The sequence below is a fragment of the Sminthopsis crassicaudata genome, chromosome 1 (genome assembly GCF_048593235.1).
Source record: "Sminthopsis crassicaudata isolate SCR6 chromosome 1, ASM4859323v1, whole genome shotgun sequence".
Classification (NCBI taxonomy): domain Eukaryota; kingdom Metazoa; phylum Chordata; class Mammalia; order Dasyuromorphia; family Dasyuridae; genus Sminthopsis; species Sminthopsis crassicaudata.
In genome coordinates, this window is record NC_133617.1 from 496268178 (window position 1) to 496283360 (window position 15183).

Genomic DNA, 15183 nt, shown 5'->3' on the forward strand with positions numbered 1-15183 from the left:
CTCTTTCTTTCTGTTCTTTCCCCAGATCTACATTAGTATAGCACACAAAGAGAAAAGAGCTATCATACTTGGGCATAATTCATTACTGTTAACTATAGTTGGATCAAATTAGTGGTTTGGTGATGAAGAACAAATTAGTAAATATATTTCTAATTTGAATGAAGCTAACCCAGTTTGACATTAACACTTTTAAGCAATTACAGGAATCCAGAATAAAACAAAAGATATAATTTTAGCTTTATAAAAATATTACCCATTTAACTTAACATCACTGCAGTAAGAAAAACTAACTGAATACTGTACCTGAAAAAAAAATTCCCAGAACAGATGGTGTTTTAAAAAGAAAAAAAAATAGTATGCAAAAGAAATTAAAGTTATCAAATTTATTAAACAAATAAATTGCAAGAAAAGGGAAAAATGATTTTAAAATAAGATGGGGAGACAGGATGGAAAGGATATTGAGGTACAGTAGTGTATAAAGACATACTGTCTCTGCTCTATTGGGGAGAAAATTTCTCCTTACTTCCCACCTCCACTGTAGGATCAGTAGTAGCAAGTTGTTAAAGAAACATATGGCAAGCCTATTTAAGAGAAGTTCTTGGACTCCATTTCCTTGCCACCTTCTGACTTTGCTTCCATTTTTGAGTTCCTGAAAATGAACTTTGTTTTCTATGCTCAGTTATATGGTAGCAACCAGAGCATTGATGAGTCTTTCTAGAGACACAAGATAGAGTTAGGCATGGAGTTGATATGCAGTCTCATAGGAGAAATCCTAAGAATAATTGCCAGTTTTGAGGAGATTTCCTTTTGGAGAATCCCAAATTAGAGGATTAGTAAATGTGAAAGTTTCTGAGTTTGACAAGCAATGACCTCCTAGGGGAAAAAAAAAACCAAAACCCTTTCTCAGTGGTATTTTCTTTAGACAAGAAAAAAGATCATCAATATGGTTTTTACCGCTGGAGGACTAGACTAATGGGGCCAAGCCATCTAAACTTTATCAATCCTTCATGCAGTGAATTAATTGCACGGTACAGATCTAAGATGAATGAGTAGTATTGTTTAGTAAAGTTTCTTCAACTTCTGGGAATAGTTTTGTGTGCTATTTGGGTTTCTCTGTTTATAGGTTGTCCTAAACCAGATACCATTTTTATATATTGAATGCTTGTACAAATTGGGGACTTTGTTACTCATATGCAGTAGGGGGTCTAAAGAAAACAAAAACTTCCAATGAGTCCTCCAACTTGTAATCACATACTTTATATCTTTGATAAACATATAAGCATTGGTTCAGACATGCCCACAGGTCCTTCAATGGGTTTCAAAAGCCATAGCCAAAAATCTTACATACCTAAGCTTTATTTGGCAGAGTTCCACAGAATAAAACTCCAGGATATGAAGTAATGAGTAAAAAAAGAGAATAGTAGAACACTGTACTGATTTTCTAGTGAACCCCTGGGTATTTTCTCTCTTCCAGGTTCCTTATAAATTAGTGTTTCCCTAATTATTTACATCTGTCTTCATTTCTGCAAAGTGTTTTATAGGTGGATTCATGTAGTCCCCAGGTGAATCTTGGTAAATATTACTAAGTATTTTATAGCTTCTGTAGGGTTGGGTTTTTTTTTTTTTAACTGGAATTTTTCTTAGTATCTCTTCTTGCTGAGTTTTGTTGATTATATATTGGAATGCTAATGATTATGTATCATTATGTGCATAATGATCATTATGATAATGATTTTATAGTTATTATTTACATTAATTTTTAATTGACTCTAGGATTTTCCAAGTACATACCATTGTATCATCTAATAACAATGATAGTTACATTTATTTTTTGCCTGTGCTTATTCCTTCAATTTATTTCTTTTCTTGTTGCTCTGTTTAGCATTTTGGCATTTCATTAGATGATAATAGGCATCTTGGCTCTACCTTTGGTCTTATTGAAAAGACCTCTGACTTTCTTCCATTGCATATGATGTTTGCTCTCAGATTTAGACACATGCTGTTTACTAACGTAAGGAAAATTCATTTATTCCTTTCATTTCTAAAAAAAATATTTTTTCAATAGAAAGATTTTAGGACTTGTCTAAACTTTTTCGGAATCTATTGATATAATTACATTGTATTATTACTATGTCTTATTGGACTTATGGACTTTCTTACTTTGAACTAATAGTTTATTTCTGATGTAAATTCAGCCTCATCATAATTTGTAATCCTTCTTATATGTCTCTGTAATCTATCTGCTAATATTTTATTTAAAATTTTGCATCAATTTAAATTTGGAATAGTTGCTTTCAGTTTTTCCCCGGGTCTGCTTTCTTTCCCTGGTTTATGTATCAATACTATATTTGATCATTGATAAAGATTAGAATAGTGACTTCTGTTCTCCTAACTGCCAAGACTTATATAATATTTGGAATTAATTCTGCTTTAGAATTTGACAGAATTCTTGTCCTGGAGGATTGATGTTGCCCTCCCCTCCCCCCACTCCTTTTGGGTGTTAAAGCTTGTTAATTTTCTAGTAATGAAATATTTTTAAAATGTTAAATTTTTGTTAATATGTGAAATACTTATATTTGTCAAGTATTTGTCTGTTTATCAATGTTTTTGTTTTCTGTTTCATTAGTTCTTTGATTTTCAGAATTTCTCTTTTGTTATTTAGCTGAGGATTTTTGATTTGTTTTTATTCAGATGTTTTTAAAAATTGCATGTCTAATTCATTGATTTGTGCTTTCTCTCTTTTGTTGTTGAAAACATTTAGAAAAATAAAATTTCCTCTAAAGACAACTTTTGTTACATCTCATAAGCTTTGTTCTTTTTTCATTATTGTCATTTTTATGAAGATTTCAATTATTTTTACACTTTATTCTTTGATTAATTAATTCCCTATGTTATTTAGTCTCAAGTTGCTTTACTGAACATAGTATTTATTGCGTTGTATTTAATATTTTTGTCTACTTTTTTTTTTTTTTTTTTTTTGGTGAAATCTTTTTGCTTAAATATGTCATTAGTTTTTGTAAAGGTGATGTATACAGCTTTGAATGCATAATTTCCCCCTCCCCCATTCTTATTCATTAATCACTGGAAATCTAGTGTCTCAGGGAAAGCTCAGGCTGAGGGCCTTCAAGCTTCCAATGCTGGAAACATCTGGGTACTGCCCCTCTCATCTGAACTCTGGGCTCACCCTGTTTGGAGTCTCAGTAGACTGCTGCTACATGCAGCCATTATCAACCAGCTGGAAAGCTCTGCAGTTCAATGACAAAACTATCATCTGGGATTTCTGCCTTTGTTATTCCTCTTCAAACTTCAGACTGGAATGGATTCTAGAATCTCTGTTCTTGGAGTCTGAGCCATATAGTTGCGATTTGTTTCTGAATTTGCTTTTCTAATAGCCACAACATAAAATCTGCAACTGTTCTTCATCCTTTAACTCCATTCCTGAGTAAAGGTTCCCTCCTCAGTCTGCTTTATACCCCTAACTTAGAACTAGGTAGCAAATAACAAAACTGTCACTGTACTTGTTCTTGCTCCTAAGTGAAAATTTAGTATCTATGCTACATCTGCTACCTCCTCTTGCTCTAAGGACAAAGCCTTTACGATAAAAACATAAAAAAGGGGAAAGGACCCACATGTGCAAAAATGTTTATAGCAGTCTTTTTTTTTTTTTTTTTTTTTTTTTGGTGTAGCAAGGAATTAGAACTGAGTGGATGCCCATCAGTAGGAGAAAGGCTGAATACGTTATGGTATACAAATGAAATGGAATATTATTGTTTCATAAGAAATGAGGAGCAGGCTAATTTCAGAAAAGCCTGGAAAGACTTACATGAACTGATGCTAAGTAAAGTGAGCAGAACCAAGAGAACATTGTACATAGGAACAAGATTATGTGATGATCAACTATGATGGACTTCTTTTCTCAGCATCCAGAGAGAGGGATATGGGAACTGAATACAGATCACAACATAGTATTTTCATCTTTTGTTGTTGTTGTTTGCTTGCTTGTTTTTTTTTTCTTCTCTTTTTTTTTTTAACTTTTTGATCTGATTTTTCTTGTGCAACATGAGAAATGTGGAAATATGTTTAGAAGGATTACATGTGTATAACCTGTAGTGGATTACTTGCTGTCTAGAGAAGAGGGGAGTTGGGGAGGAAGGGAGAAAATTTGGAACACAAGGTTTTGTAAAGGTGAATATTGAAAACGATCTTTGCATATATTTTGAAAAATAAAAAAAATTATTAAAAAAAAACCTTTAAGAAAAAGGTATTTACACACATATATTGTATCTAGGTTATATTGTAACACATGTAAAATGTATGGGATTACCTGCCATCGGGGGGAGGGAGTGGAGGGAGGGAGGGGATAATTTGGAAAAATGAATAAAAAAATAAAATAAAATAAAATAATATAAAAAAAAAACAAAAAAAAAAAAAAACCATTAAGTCCTAGATGTCCATTATTCTAGAGCCTCCATGCCCACATTGTTCTTTATTGCAGTCCCCAATACATTAAGTAGTTACTCAGGTATCTCTTAACAACTTTAGAACCGATTGTATATATAATATGGGAGACACATGGGAGACACTGGCACAGAACCACCCAGCATGGTGGGTCCTCATCAGAGAAGGTTCTGCGCTCTATGAGCAAAGCAGAATTGAATTAGCCCAGAAGAAAAGTGAGAGAATCCTTTCCAAATGTTCATATGGACTATTTGTGTCCAACCTATGGCAGAGCATTCCAGGCTCATATTGCTCTGACCAGCTACAATTGGACCCTCTGTAACTTAACTCTAGCATAGTAATGTCATTTTGGTCCTCTTCAAGAACAAAGACAACAACCAAGCAGTCAATCACTCAGGTACAAACTCCATTAAACCTACACTAAAAATCCTATTTCTTTGACACCTCTGATTTAAGTCATTGGCAGAATTGAGATAGCTAGATAGGTCCATTAATCAGTATATGATCATGAAATAAACATTTTCATTCATTGCACTTGGCTGTGGTCTTTTAAGAGACCTTCTTTACACAGGAAATTAGATTTCTAGAAATTCCACTCCTCATAGATTTATTATAGGAAAAAAATTGTATACATGTACTAATATCATATTCCTAACAATAAAGACAGAATTGGAGTAAGATAGCTATCCAACTGTTACCAAAACTTTCACCAAACATTCTGCAATCTCTTCAGGGTATGTATTTATTCCACTGATACAGATTATAAAAGTTCATCACAATCTTTTAAAAACTAAATAGTGCATGTTCTGGGAGAGTTGCTCTTGCCAATTATCTTTAAGTCAGTTTGGTGATGGATTGGCTGAACTTAGTTGCTTCTTAGATAACAAATACATAATGGATTACCTGGACTGTCCCCAAAGCCTTTCAAATTTAATAGGATTTAACAGAGCCTATGTTCTTTGTGTGATCTTCAAATGTCCAGGGTCACCCCAATATTACATCCCTGGATTATAACTTTATTGGGGCTCTATTTTTAAAAATTAATTCAGTTAAATTTCTTTTTATCTTCAGTGCTCTATTCATCTTGAAATTAAGAGTTCAGTGATCATACAGCAGATAATAAGAGGAAGAGAAATCAAGTCTAGAAAATCTTCCAGCTAGATGATTTGTTTTACTGAATAGCTGGGGTTATTCCATATATAAGGGCCTGAGAAGTTTAAAAAAATAAATAAATAAATAAATATAAGACCCCTGATGTAGAACTAGAAAAAAGTCATCTAATTTAACCTTCTTTTTTAAATGAGGGAATTGAAATCCACACACACCATGTAATTTGCCCAAGCTCATGCAGATAGTAACTAGTAGAGCTGGGATTTGAACCAAAGCCTTCTAGTTTCAAAAAATGAATTTTTTTCACTGAGTTGGTAGCTTGGGAAAGGGAAACCAAATTAGTTTACTCTCTGTTTTATGTATATTTTAATTTCCCCAAAGTTGTAGTACAGGGAGATTTTTAAACAAAGGAAATAAGTAAAATATTACCTTATTTAAGGTGCAGGCAAAAGAAAGCACTCATAAAAATCCACTTATTTATTGGCTATATCACATTTCCTAATCCTTAGGTAAATCTCATTTCAATCACACTTCACATTTAAATATTTTAATTTAATTTAATTTTTTGTAACTAGTTGATAACAGTCACAGAACTTACAAGATTTGCTTGAGAGAGACACTATATGCATCTTAGCCTGTTTCTGGAAACCTTTTATGGATTATGGTATATGATAGTAATGATAGGTTTGTTTTTATTGTTGGTTTATTTCTTATGTGCTTGATATACTTGGTTCCCCTCCCTTGAGGGGATGTTTGAGTGCATTGGACTAGGGTACAAGATAGCATTTTATATTCAGATCATGTTTCTTGGTCTCAGCTCTACTCCTAGACACACATGGCTGGCTACAATAGTGCTGAGTAAGGCACGTTCAAAAAACATTAGACTACTACACTCTGACTGCCTCTGGCCTCAGACATTCAATATTCTTTTTGTTCAAAGAGCAGGAAATGCTACACAATGTCTCTTCAGAAAGCAGTTACATGGCAATCCTTTTAAACTCCAAGGAAACCCTTTCTTCTCCAGAGTTCATGGATTTTTCTATAGGGCATAGTTCTCTGTTAAGAAATGCATAAAACAAAAAAACAAGAGATAATCTACTGCATAGTGAGATGAAAGATCTGACTTAAAATTGATCTGAATTGTTTATTTTTAAATGAAAAATTATAAAAATATTTTTTTATCTAGCACATTAGAAAATAATTGCTTTTTATCTTTAAAGATTGATTTTTTTTTTTTGCAGAATATTATAATTATCCATCTTATCACCTTTTAGATCTAAAAGTCTGTCATTGATTCTATTCCAGAAATTCTGTGGAGTAGAATTAAATCATGTTGCATGTTTGAAAGCCAACATTTAAAAATGATGATAATTGTCCTCATCTTTGTGATTTATGCTTTTTCCCCTTGAGTGTTTTAATACTCTTCTGTCTCTTGATCCTCACAACAATTCTGTTATGTAGGATTAGGCAGGTGATATTATCCTAATTTTGTAGATAAAATATTGAATGCCTTAATTAAGTTTCTTTAACCACTTCAGGAGACTGAAATCTATAGTATTACACTGTCATAAAGAGCAATAAGGTTTTATATTCTTTATATAGGAAAACTATGCCATAAATATCAATTAACAAGTATTTGTTAAATGCTGAAGATTAAAGTACTAAGAATGAAGCAATTCATATAATGAACTTGCATTCTCATGGGAAAGACAAATATATATAAAAACATATAGCATTTGGATTATATATATATATATATATATATATATATATATATATATATATATATATATATATATATATATATATATATACACAAGTTAGTTAAACATAATGTACTTTGAGAGAAGAGAGCACTGGAATAATGAGAAAAGATTTCATGTACAGGATGTGCCTGAACAACATTTTTAAAGAAGCCAGGGATTTTTTGAGATTGAGGTAAAGGAGTACATTTTAGGCATTTAAAATGGCCAATGCAAATTTGTCTATGAGGATTCTTAATGTTTGCGCTTTTTAGTGTCATGGATTCATTTGAAAACCTATGGATTTCATTGAAGAATGAATTTTGAAAGCCAAAAAATAAAAGACATAATTTTGCCAAGAGAAAATATATTTTGAAATAGCAGGATTTTTTTTCCTGGTTGAAGCAGGGATTGAACACTTAAGAGAAATGGGGGAATGATTGAGGATGAAATCTTATGAAGACAAGGATGGGATCAAATAAATAAAGGAATTGGTCTTGGCAAATAATAATAATAATAATAATAATTTCTTCAGAGACAGTAAGGAAAAAAGACATTCATAGGATATACACAAATACTTGAGGAACCATTATGTTTGAGATTTTAGTTTTTATTATTACATATAAGCCTTAAGCATTCTAGATATAATGGAATATTATTTGTAGTAATCAAATCTAATATTATCTTACTCTTTTTTTTCTTAAGAAATTACTTACATTAGTAAATATTTGGAAATAGCAATAGTTTTTTGGGCATCTTGGTAATACAGTGGATAAACTGCCAATTTCAGCCTCAAACAGTTACTAGCTGTATAATCTTGGGAAGTCATTTAATCCCATTTGCCTCAGTTTCCTCATTTGTAAAATGAGCTGGAGAAAGAAATGACAAACCACTTCACTATTCAAGAAAACTCTCCAAGAGGTCATGAAGAATTGAACATGACCAAAAATGATTAAATAACAAAAAAGATTCATTTTAAGGAGTTTAGAATTTTTCATTTTTATCATTCAAATTGCAGATAAAAGTAACTAATTTGGTATTAATTTAAGAATGGTTAGATAGATCAATGAAACAGACTATACAAGAGAAATCCAGAGTCAATAGCACTCAATAAGCCAGGATTTGATAAAATAGAAAACACATGGAGGAAAAAGAAGCCAGGGGGAAAACTCATTTGATAAAAACCACTGGCAAATCTGGAAAGCCATCTGACAGAAATTAGATTTATTTCATATTACATATATTCCACTGTGTGTGTGTGTGTGTGTGTGTGTGTGTGTGTGTATGTGTGTGTAAAGAGAGAGACAAATAGCCATTTCCCAATAGTTAACTGATTAAAAGATATGAACTACAAAATATTCACAGGTACTTGAAAGAATGCTCCAAAGCATTAATAATAATTAAAAAATTAGAATTGAAACAACCCTGAGGTTTCACCTCATACCCTGTATTTTGGCAAAAATGACCTCCCAAAATGGCAGTAGTCAGTGCCCGAGGGGTTATAAAGGAATAGGCACACTAATACTTTATTGATGAACCTGTGAAATTTTGGAAAGCAATTGGGAATTATGAAAAAAAAGTTAGTAAAATGGCCGTGCCTTTTGAACCAGAGACTTCATTAGTAACTTATACCCCAAGGAAGTCATCAATAAGAAAAAGGGTCCTATATCTTCCAAAATATTTATGGCAGCACTTTTTGTGATAACTAAAAATAGGAAGCAAAGTAGATGCCCATCAATTAGGGAATTGCCAAATTGTAGTACACAAGGATAATGCAATATTATTCTGCTGAAAGAAGGGATGTGTGATGTTTCAGAGAAACATGAAAAGATCTATATGAATTGATGAAGGGTAAAGTAAACAGTCAAGAAAACAATAATAATAATGGAAAGAACAACTATATACCAAAAAATCAAAAGTAAATGTAACAAGATTATAAAGATGAAGCAGGATTCAAATAAAGATATGAAAAGACACTTCCAACCTACCCCTTTGTGGAGGTGGGAGTTACATAGATGTTACATATCATACATGTTTTTGTATTTTTTCAAAGTATTGACAATTGTTCTATTTTTCTCCCTCCCTAAAAATATTGTCCTATGTGATGTCTCTCTGGGAGGGACCTTGGAATAATAATGGTGATTTAAGAAACTTTAAAAAACCAATACAAACTTATTAAAAAAAACAAATTAAGGTTGCAATTATTCTCTTTGAATTTTAAAATTATTCTCTTTGTAGAAATATAGATTATCTTGGCATATAATGTTATACTTTTTAATAAAAATTTTTTATTCTGAACTCAAAAGCCTTTAAAAGAAATATTTTCAAAGAGCAGAAAACATTGTTTTATAAATATTTAATATAATTTTAAATTTTTTTATGAAACTATACTATTTCATGGTAATTTTTTTAAAAAGTCATATAAAAATTCTAAATATCACTTTCAACACTATCTTGCTCAACTGTACTTCTTAACTTCTGTAAAAAGTGTTCCAATTAACATCTTTTGGAGATCATCTCTATTGCTATTCCTTCTTTTGGTCTCCCATTAACTGAGAGAAAGAAAAGAAACAATCAATCCATAAATTCATAAAGTGGATATATGAAAAAATATTTCTCTCAGCACCCTCAGTCCATCTGTCTAGAAATGGGTAATATGCTTCATTGTAGATCTGATGGAAATATAGTCAATTATTGCATTGATCAGAGTTATTAAATCTTTCACACTGACTTTTCTTTACAATGTTTGTGTCTTTATATAAACTGTTCTGGAGCATTTCATACTACTAAGGATTTGCTGAAGTTATCTCAATATACAATAATGTTCTATTACATTCGCATACAATACTTGGCGCAGCTATTCCCCAAATGTCTAATGGGCAATCTGAGGCACCCCTTTAGATTCTAACTCTTGTCTTTTTCTTCTCCTTTAACCAGGAAATTTATCTTGTTTATAGCTATTTGCATCTTGTAATTATTCAACCTTTTAATCCTATTGATTTTTATGCATTTCTTTCCCTAACTCTGTGTGTGTGTGTGTGTGTGTGTGTGTGAGAGAGAGAGAGAGAGAGAGAGAGAGAGAGAGAGAGAGAGAGAGAGAGAGAGAAATTTGTTTACTCTTTCAACCTTAAGGAATATTAGAAGATAAAACAAAATTTAAATATCTTAAATAAATTAATATTTTAAACATATTCCCCAATAATATATTTTAAGGATATAAACTTCCTTTTTTTAAACCTTTAAAAACAATGTGCATGTTTTTTTTCCTGCAATAGTTGATGTTTTACTATCAATTCTATAGTAAGACTTATGACATAATGGAAACAGCAATATTTGTATTCAGCTTGACTTGTTCATTTTGGCATAAAAATAGGTCAACCATAGTGATGGATTTGGAATCAAAAGATCTCATTCAAGTCCTAGATTTTCTGTTTATTATTTGTGTTACTTTGGGTATTGCACTTAATTTCTTTGTGTCTGATTTTCCTCACTTTTAAAGTTAAGAGGGTAGTGGTGGCAGAAATAAGGTATACTATGACATGCGCTCCTAGGCTTAGAACAGTTATATTTTCCCCTCAGGGTTTTAGAGTACCTTGTGTCTCTTCTTCCTTTGGCTTGAATTTCAGTCAGCTATGTTCTTTCCTTTTTCCTTCATTCCCCTCTTACTCTCCCCCCACCTCCCACAATTAGGCAGTACTTACTGCTCCAGTTCCATTTAATCACATAAAATCAATTAGCTTTTCCAAAGGGATATTTTATTTGATGATACAGCAAGAACAAAATTGTAGACATTTTCTCCTTTGCCTCAAGAGTATACTCTCTCCTTTAACACTTAAGTGTCTCAATGAAGTAGACAATTCAATTTCTGCATAATATTGGCTCTACTAAGTTCATATCCAGGTGCAACATGACTACTGGCTAAATACTCATTCTTAGCTTCCAATGGTCTCTGCCCAGAAAAGTCACTTTTTAGTTTTCAGGGAATCACTTCTGGCCTGGCTACAAATCATAGCTTAGACAGGACATTGAAGCACTGTCTAACTCTGAAAAACTAGGATGCCAAGGTATGCTTTCCAAACTCACAAGGTTGTAGAGGCTTGATTCCCTTTACTTAAAAGAGAAAGAACAAATGTAGGGACCAAAGATCAAGTCACATGGCTCAAGAGAAATTTCATAGCTTCTCCCCTTACAATATAGTCTCTCAATTAATTCCCATGTTAGGGTAAAATAGTTAAATCATCAGGAACAGAGTAACAGAAAGGATTGAAGAAAATCATATTAGAAGCAGACTAGATCTTTTGAATTCCTTTACAACAAACCAAAAAGCCTCCCAATTATATTGGAGGTTAGCCATTCAAAATGATTATAGAAAGTCTACCCATGCTTCAAGTCATTTCCCTTACCTATCATTACGCCTTTCTCAGAAGCAGGTTCTCATCTTCTTGAAGTTTCATCAGCCAATCAACTGATTGCATAACAATCAACTACAGGAAACTTAGTTATCCTGGGGATAAGTTATCTCAGATGAGATCCAACTCTAAATTCTATGATCCTGAATTTATAGAATTAATGAATTTGGATTATGTGTTTAATCCAGGTAAGAAAATTTAATTCCTACTTGAAATAAACTCAGAAAAAAATTTGATTTATTAGTGTTAATTAAACTTGAAGCTTGCTCAAAGATGGGATTTGTGTTGATTATGTTGATTTTCTGTGTACTAATTCAATCCATCAACTTCCTTATGGACTTTTTTTTAATTAAAAGATTACTGTCAAATATTTTACTAGCATAATGAGTAGGAGACAATGAGGAAAACTGACACATGACAAATATTTAATGTACAAATAATATGACTAAGGAAGATGCTGAAAATTTCCAAGACATAATTTCTGGATAATTAATAATCAATTTGTTAATTGTGGCTATAAAATAATCAATAAATTGAGGTCAGTGCTTTCTCTCATAAACCCTCTGGAGAGCTTTTGGAAACAGGGCTATCCTTAAGGTTGGAAATCAACTTCCATTACATAACAATCAATGAAAGAGGTGGACATATTAAAGAGGAAGCAGCTACTCCTGCTGAGAATCTGACCAGATCACAATTGGGTGGGGTCTTATCCAAAATCTAGAAGCATGTACCCAAAGGATTTGGGCAATCTCATCTGTCAGTTATATCCTTTAAAGATTGGTTGAATAACCTACAGGGACTTGTTTCTGAATGAGGAAATAGGAAGGGAAAACCTTAATCATAATTTAATAATTGGTTATTAATAGAAGAGAAAAGTAATTATTTCCCTTGATTTCATGGCTAAAGGAAAGAAGAAATGAAAAAATGGATTAAGACAAACTATAATCTTTGGTGTAGTGGGAATGTATTGATTCTTAGATTACAAATCAAAAGGCCAGATAGTGGCTTAGAGGAAATTATCTTGTATGATATTGAGCAAGTCATTTAACTTCTTTGTGCCTTATTTTCTTAATTTATAAAATGAGGGATAGGGACTAGACAATTTATAAGACACTTTCAAGTTCTAAAATTCTGTGGTTCAAAACTCAGTATGTGAATTTTTTGAGATACATGTCAAGAGCTGATTTGTCTAGGATGTCCTACTTTGCTTATAAAAGAAGTAAGGATTTATTGTATAGAATAATTAATTATATAAAACATAACAGTTTGTACCCTAAAGAGATCATAAAAGAAGGAAAAGGACCCACATGTACAAAAATATTGGTAGCTGCCCTTTTTTGCAGGGGCAAGGAACTGGAAATTGAGTGGATGTGCATCAGTTGGGGAATGGCTGAATAAGTTATGGTATATGAATATAATGGAATGTGATTATTCTATAAGAAATGATAAGCAGGCTGATTTCACAAAAGCCTAGAAAGACTTACATGAACTGATGCTGAATGAAGTGAGAAGAACTAAGAGGACATTGCATATAATAACAACAAGATTATGTAATCAATTGTGATGGACTTGGCTCATCTCAAAAATGTGGTGATCAAGGCAATTCCAAGAGATTTGAGATGGAGAAACTATAGAGATTAGATGGGGAATCACAGAATAGTATTTTCAGTCTTTGTTTCTCATGATTTTTTTTTTCCTTTTTACTCTATTTTTCCTTGCACAACATGACAAATATGGAAATGTTTAAAAGAATTGCACATATATAACAAAAACACCATGACAGTTTTAATCTGTAGAAAAAGTCAAGAAGTAAATGCAGCCTGCAATCACAAAATGCTAGAATTGAGAAAAACTTTAAAGTTTTCAAAATCATTTTCCTATTTTGTTCTTAAAAGAGTCCTATCAGGTAGGCACTACAAGTATTGTTTTTCCCAATTTTACTGAGGAGCAAACTAAGATTAAATGACTTGTCTGTAGTTACACAGTTATAAGATGTTAGAAATTAAATCCATTTGTGTTCCTGATCCCAAGCCTAGGCTTCTGCACATTATGTCAGGCTGCGTGCTTAAAAAGCTGTTTAACATCTTTCAATAAAAGCAGATTGTATGCATTTTACTACACAATTCGGGATTTTGCTTTAAAAAGACTGGAGTCAGTTTAATTGAAACTGACTCAATTTTCACAGGATTGCTTGGAGGAAAAGTTCTTCTATAGATCTTTCTGTGCATATAAATGTGACATGTTAAAGAGCATTTGGTGATGGTTGATACTGACTTTAACAAATATCTATGTGACTGGGCAAGTCACTTAATCTTTCAGCATTTTATACATCTTTTAAGGAAAAGGAGTCATAGGTACAAAAAATACTTATTGCAGCTCTTTTTGTAGTCCTCCTTCCTTCCTTCCTTCCTTCCTTCCTTCCTTCCTTCCTTCCTTCCTTCCTTCCTTCCTTCCTTCCTTCCTTCCTTCCTTCCTTCCTTCCTTCCTTCCTTCCTTCCTTCCTTCCTTCCTTCCTTCCTTCCTTCCTTCCTTCCTTCCTTCCTTCCTTCCTTCCTTCCTTCCTTCCTTCCTTCCTTCCTTCCTTCCTTCCTTCAATATGACTTATTTGGAAATGTTTTACATGACTTCGTATGTATAATTGATATATATTTCATGCCTTTTCAAAGGGTGGTGGAGAGGCTGGAGAGAAAGAGAAAATGTGAACCTCAAAAATTTTTTAAAGGAATGTTAAAATAAGAATATTTTTTTAAAAAGATTATAAAGCATAGAGAAGGTACCAGCCTATATTGGTAAATAAAAATGCCTCATCTAGGAGTTTGTTCTATGTATGACAGCATAGGTCAGTGCCTTTCTTTATCCCCATGCTTATTCTGAAAGGAATTTCCTTATATATGCTCTTTGTACCCCCAGCTTCAACCTAGTATCTAGTACCAATAAAATATCTACTTAATAGGTTCACAGAATTTTAAAAAGCTTCAGTTGCAGTACTATACATTTGCTAACTTATAAAATTGATGGTTTCTTTTTTAAGTATTGATTTCTACTGTGAAGAAATGAGAGCTTTTTTTGCTTGAACAGAAAAAGTTGTCATTGTGTATAAACCTGTATAAACCTGCCTTTCTGGTTTTTAATGTCATGTTAATCTCTGAAGGTGTTATTACTTGTTAGAAAAATTTTCTGTTTCCTGTTGAAAACTTTATTGATGGTATTTTCAAATAAATTTCTATTTGGAGTTCTCTCAGATTATAAAATGCTGGTTTATAATCTGCCATGTGGTTTATAAATCTTCTATGTATAAAATATAGATTACCTATAAATAAATGTGATAATGCTTTTTGAGAGTCTGCTGAGATTCTGTAGTATTATCTATTCTATATTTTAAAAGACTGTTCTGAGTTTTCTCCTTATCAGATTAATATATTGAAGCATTTTAATCAAATTCATAATTCTTATTTTCCTAAAGA

At 32.2% G+C, this 15183-nt stretch overlaps 1 protein-coding gene across 1 annotated transcript in view; it reads left to right on the forward strand.

Moving 5' to 3' along the window:
- Positions 1-15183, forward strand: part of LOC141550620 (band 4.1-like protein 4A) — a 158278-nt gene that overhangs the window by 24318 nt on the left and 118777 nt on the right. The gene's annotated exons all lie outside the window — the stretch shown is intronic.